We start from the raw sequence: 6,146 nt of genomic DNA, 5'->3' as shown, positions 1-6,146 counted from the left end.
TTAAGTCAGAGTTGCATAGGCATGTAAGCTAAGAGAGCAGTGAAAGGATATCCAAACATCGTCGGAACAGTGCATAAGGGAGTGATGTGTGGATACCTAGTTCGGGCCGGTGTTTGGGCATGCTCGCCTAGCTAGAGTGCGGGTCACTTAAGAGCCGTTGAGGGTGATGCGCTGGTGTTGGCTGGCCGTGCACAGATGCAGATCTTGAGTGGCAGCGGAGTGCTACGATGCGGTGGACAAGACCATTGGTGAAGCCCCAACGACCTTGGGGGGCGGAGGTGCGACGATGTGCTCGGTGAAGTAGCCCCGGTGAGCTGGGAGACGGCGTCGGTGAAGCGCACCTGATGCGGTGGAACTCGGTGTCTGTGAGGCACGTCGGTTGCGGCGGCCGACGAGGGCGTAGATGAGGTAGCTCCGGTGCGGTGGTGAAGCGTGACCGTCGTCTTCTTCGTCGTCGTCTGGCATAGAGGTGGGGAACGATGGGGAAAGAGACGAGACGAGGGGCGATTCGAGGGATGGCGGTGAATTAGGGATTTGAGCAATCTGGGCGCGGAAGGGGACGGTGGAGAAGAGAGATTTTGCAGGGCTGGAATTGGGGCCGCCAGATATTTCAATCCGAAACATGGAAGCGCGAACTTATATTGTCGTCGTCCTTTTTTGGGGGGGAGGGGGGTGGGTGGCTGGGTGCTACGCGTCCGTCCGACACACGCGACCACCCCAACAGGACTACGCTTCAGTGCCTTAAGGCACCTGCCTTTGTGTCCATGACATGTGGGCCCAACAGGTGGCTAGCCCACATGTCAGTCACCCAAGGGCTGTTGCCTTTAAGGCACCGAAGCAGTGTCCACCCCGACACGACCCTGGTCTGCCTGGTGCACCTACATTTGAGAATGCAAATGAATCTTCTTTCATTTGCAAATGAATCTGTATGTATTACCATGCCCGTGTTTTCCTTGCAATAATTAGTCATTCGAAACGAGATACTCCATCCGTTCACTTTTGTAAGTCGTTTCAGACAACTTAAAATGAACTGTTTTGCACATTGTCTGAAATGTCTTCAAGGTCTTATAAAAGTGAACAGAGGGAGTACTATAAATTACTTAATGAGGAGTTATTTGAAAAAAAATCAAAACGGTACCCACGCTAACGTGGATTAGAGTGTGTCACATAATTAGTTATTTGAATTAGAGTGTGTGTCACGTAGTTAGTTATTTGAATTAGAGTGTGTGTCGCGTAGCGGTCTCCAATTCTAACGTGGATTTCGCATTTCACTGTATCCATGCTACTTTTTTAATACAAATTCATATGTATATGATGAACACCATGGTAGTGAGAAAACTTTTGGATGGATTCAAACATATGACCTACAAAATAGCACAACAAATTGAGCCAATGTCAACTTTTCAAAACTTAGTATGGCACGAATTTGAAATAATTACTCGTATGTCTGGCCCTCGGTTCAAATCTTACAATGTACACCGAATTGAAACATCGATATTAAGTCTCGTACTATGTACATTCAAATGTTGTTTTTAGTCCCCCCCTCGCGCACAAACACTACATACTTCCTGTATCGGTCAATCTTCCTCTCCTAACCACCTTAGCAAGCTATCGGTTTCCAACACACGTTCATTCTTTCTCTCCATGTTTCGATCTCTAAGTCTCTCAACTACACAACCCCCTTTTCCACTCCTGTTACCAAATGTATTTACCTCACACACCCGCCATTGCACCCCATGCCGAGCTCTCTCTCTCCCCCCTCTCCCTCTCACCCTCTCGCGCTAAATACATGCATTGCCTATCTAGTCCCCCCAACCTCTCGTGTGCATGAATGCATGTTGTATATCTAGGTCACTCCCTCGAGACTGTCTCACTCTTTCTTCTGCATGGCGGGCCACACTCTCTCAATCTCGCTCTCTTTATCCGAGTCTTGTTTAACCTTGTTTTCTTTCACACACAAATGATATATCTCCCTGTTCGGGCCTCGATTGACACACTCTATACTCTCTCACGCAGATTGTCTATCTAGGTCAGTCCATCCAAGCCGCTGCCACTCTTTCGACCTCATGGTGGGTGATGAACCACAAGTATAGGGGATCTATCGTAGTCCTTTCGATAAGTAAGAGTGTCGAACCCAACGAGGAGCAGAAGGAAATGATAACCAGTTTTTAGCAAGGTATTCTCTGCAAGTACTGAAATAAGTGGTAACAGATAGTTTTGTGATAAGATGAATGGTAATGAGCAACAAGTAACAAAAGTAAATAAAGTGCAGCAAGGTGGCCCAATCCTTTAGCAAAGGACAAGCCTGGACAAACTCTTATAATAGAAAAAGTGCTCCCGAGGACACATGGGAATATCGTCAAGCTAGTTTTCATCACGCTCATATGATTCGCGTTCGGTACTTTGATAATTTGATATGTGGGTGGACTGGTGCTTGGGTGCTATTCTTACTTGAACAAGCATCCCACTTATGATTAACCTCTATTACAAGCATCCGCAACTACAACAAAAGTATTAAGGTAAACCTAACCATAGCATGAAACATATGGATCCAAATCAGCCCCTTACGAAGCAACACGTAAACTAGGGTTTAAGCTTCTATCACTCTAGCAACCCATCATCTACTTATTACTTCCCAATGCCTTCCTCTAGGCCCAAATAATGGTGAAGTGTTATGTAGTCGACGTTCACATAACACCACTAGAGGTTAGACAACATACATCTTATCAAAATATCGAACGAATACCAAATTCACATGACTACTAATAGCAAGACTTCTCCCTTGTCCTCAGGAACAAACGTAACTACTCACAAAGCATATTCATGTTCATAATCATAGGGGTAATAATGTGCATAAAGGATCTGAACATATGATCTTCCACCAAATAAACCAACTAGCATCAACTACAAAGAGTAATCAACACTACTAGCAACCTACTAGTGCCAATCCCAGACTTGGAGACAAGAATTGGATACAAGAGATGAACTAGGGTTTGGAGATGAGATGGTGCTGGTGAAGATGTTGATGGAGATTGCCCTCTCCCGATGAGAGGAGCGTTGGTGATGACGATGGTGATGATTTTCCCCTCCCGGAGGGAAGTGTCCCCGGCAGAACAGCTCTGCCGGAGCCCTAGATTGGTTCCGCCAAGGTTCCGCCTCATGGCGGCGGAGTCTCGTCCCCAAAGGTCGCCTTCTATTTTTTTCTCATTGGAAGACTTCATATAGGAGAAGACGGGCGTCGAAGAGCCACCAGGGGGCCCACGAGGTAGGGGGGCGCGCCCAAGGGGGGGGGGGCGCCTCCCACCCTCGTGAGCAGGGTGTGGGCCCCCTGGCCTTCATCTTTGGCGACGATTTTTCTTTATTTATTCTAAGATATTCTGTGGAGTTTCAGGACTTTTGGAGTTGCGCAGAATAGGCCTCCAATATTTGCTCCTTTTCCAGCCCAGAATTCCACCTTCCGGCATTCTCCCTCTTCATGTAAACCTTGTAAAATAAGAGAGAATAGCCATAAGTATTGTGACATAACGTGAAATAACAGCCCATAATGCAATAAATATCGATATAAAAGCATGATGCAAAATGGACGTATCAACTCCCCCAAGCTTAGACCTCACTTGTCCTCAAGCGAAAAGCCGATAACAATAAATATGTCCTCATGTTTAGAGGTAGAGGCGTCGATAAAAATAAAATACAGACATGAAGGCATCATGATTATTTTCATAACAGCAACATATAAAGATTTTGTCATATGATTAGTTATGTTCAAGTGATGATCAGTTCACAAAGCAAAAAGCATGAATCAAAAACCTTATTGAGCACCAACAAATTATAACCTCATTCATTGAAGCAATTGCAATTTATCATAACATCGAAAAGAGTCTATGTCAGAGCTTAAAAGCAAGTCCACATACTCAACTATCACTTAGTCCTTCATAATTGCTAACACTCACGCGATACTTGTGGTTACGGTGTTTTAATCGGACACAGAGAAAGATAGGGGCTTATAGTTTTGCCCCACAACCTTTTACCTCAAGGGTAATGTCAGCAATAATAATTCATGCTCCCCTACATCCAATTAGATATATATATATATATATATATATATATATATATATATATATATATATATATATATATATATATATATCATGTTCTTTCCAACATGCTGAGCTTGCCAGAGGATAAAATGAAAAAGGAAAGGTGAAGATCACCATGACTCTTGCATAAGGTAGAGGATAATAATAAAAGATAGGCCCTTTGCAGAGGGAAGCAGAGGTTGTCATGCGCGTTTAGGGTTGATGCACAAAATCTTAATGCAAAAGAACGTCACTTTATATTGCCCCTTGTATGTGAACCTTTATTATGCAGTCCGTCGCTTTTATTGTGTCCACAACAAGTTCGTACAAAGTTTATTTTCTCCGCACTAATAAGTCATGCATATTTAGAGAGCAATTTTTATTGCTTGCACCGATGACAACTTACTTGAAGGATCTTACTCAATCCATAGGTAGATATGGTGGACTCTCATGGCAAAACTGGTTTAAGGGTATTTGGAAGCACAAGTAGTATTTCTACTTGGTGATGAGAATTTGGCTAGCATTAGGGGGAAAGGCAAGCTCAACACGTTAGAGGATCCATGATAACATACTTTGTCTCAGATGTAAGAAACCATAACTCATTATGTTGTCTTCCTTGTCCAACATCAACTCTTTAGCATGTCATATTTTAATGAGTGCTCCCAATCATAAAAGATGTCCATGATAATATATCTATATGTGCAACCTCTCTTTCCTTATTACTTCCTATTAATTGCAACGATGACCAAAGCTATATTTGCCAACTCCCAACAACCTTTAATCATCATACTCTTTCTATGTGAAGTCATTACTTTCACTAAGATCAATATGAACTCTTTGATTCTTTTTATTCTTTTCTTCTATTCACCCAAGATCATGGCAAAATAATCAAGCCCTTGACTCAACACTAATCTTTATTATATAGCTCACGGGCTCGATTACAAAGAAGGATCATAAAGCAAAACTCAAAACTAGATCATGCCATGACTTAATTCTACTAAATCAAGATACTACTAAAAGGATCGAACTAAGAAAAACGATAAAGATAGGAGTTGTGATGGTGATACGATACCAGGGCACCTCCCCCAAGCTTGGCAGTTGCCAAGGGGAGTGCCCATACCCATGTGATTATATCCTCAGAGGTGGTGAAGTAGGAGTCGTTGCACTTTTCTTCTCTAGCTTACGCCTGAGGCTAAAATTTTCCTCCCTCTGATCCTCATTCTCGAGCTCAAGTTTCATTATCTTCTTGCATAGTGTTGCCTTGATGTCCTGCAAAAAACATGGTGGGATAGATTGGACCTTAGGGAGGCTTGACTTCTTGAACTCCACATGCATATCACCAGGTTGAGGCAGTGGGTAGTCCTCTTCATCAGAGCTTGTCTCCTCCTTCCTCTTTGGATCATAGTCTTCTTCTTCTTCTTCTGTGGTCCAGCCATAGTGTTCCGCGTCCCCATATACTCTTGGATTTGCAATATAATCAGCTATGTAGCTCTCTCCCTCTGAGTCTTGGGACGACATCTTGTTCAAATCTGTAGTAGGAGCAGCTCGAAACGAAAACAGAGGATATTTGCGTGGTACGAGAGTCAAAACCTTCGGGAGTATATATAATGAATTTTTACCAACCAAAATACGTATCGTGCAAGGAAACGGAGTCCGAAGGGCACACGAGGTGCTTACGAGGTAGGGGCGCCCAGGGGGGTAGGGCGCGCCCTCCACCCTCGTGGAGGCCTCGTGTCCTCCCCGGACTGCTACTTATTTTTCTATTTTTCTAAATATTCCAAAACGGAGAAATATTGCCTTAAAAATTGTTTTGGAGTCGGTTTACTTACCGTACCACATACCTATTCCTTTTCAGAGTCTAGAACATTCTGGAAAGTGTCCTTTATATATTCCTCCGGGGTTATGGTTTGAATAATATTAGTTTCAACATTTATGGGATTACCTGAAATATAGTGTTTAATCCTTTGACCGTTTACCACCTTCAGATTTGTGCCTTCGAAGTTGTTGATTTTTATGGCACCGAAACGATAGACCTCCTCGATAACGCAGGGACCTTCCCATTTAGAGAGA

This window comes from Triticum dicoccoides, chromosome 4B, assembly GCF_002162155.2.
Source record: "Triticum dicoccoides isolate Atlit2015 ecotype Zavitan chromosome 4B, WEW_v2.0, whole genome shotgun sequence".
Taxonomy (NCBI): domain Eukaryota; kingdom Viridiplantae; phylum Streptophyta; class Magnoliopsida; order Poales; family Poaceae; genus Triticum; species Triticum dicoccoides.
The sequence above is the reverse complement of the archived record's forward strand: the minus strand, read 5'-3'. Positions refer to the sequence as shown.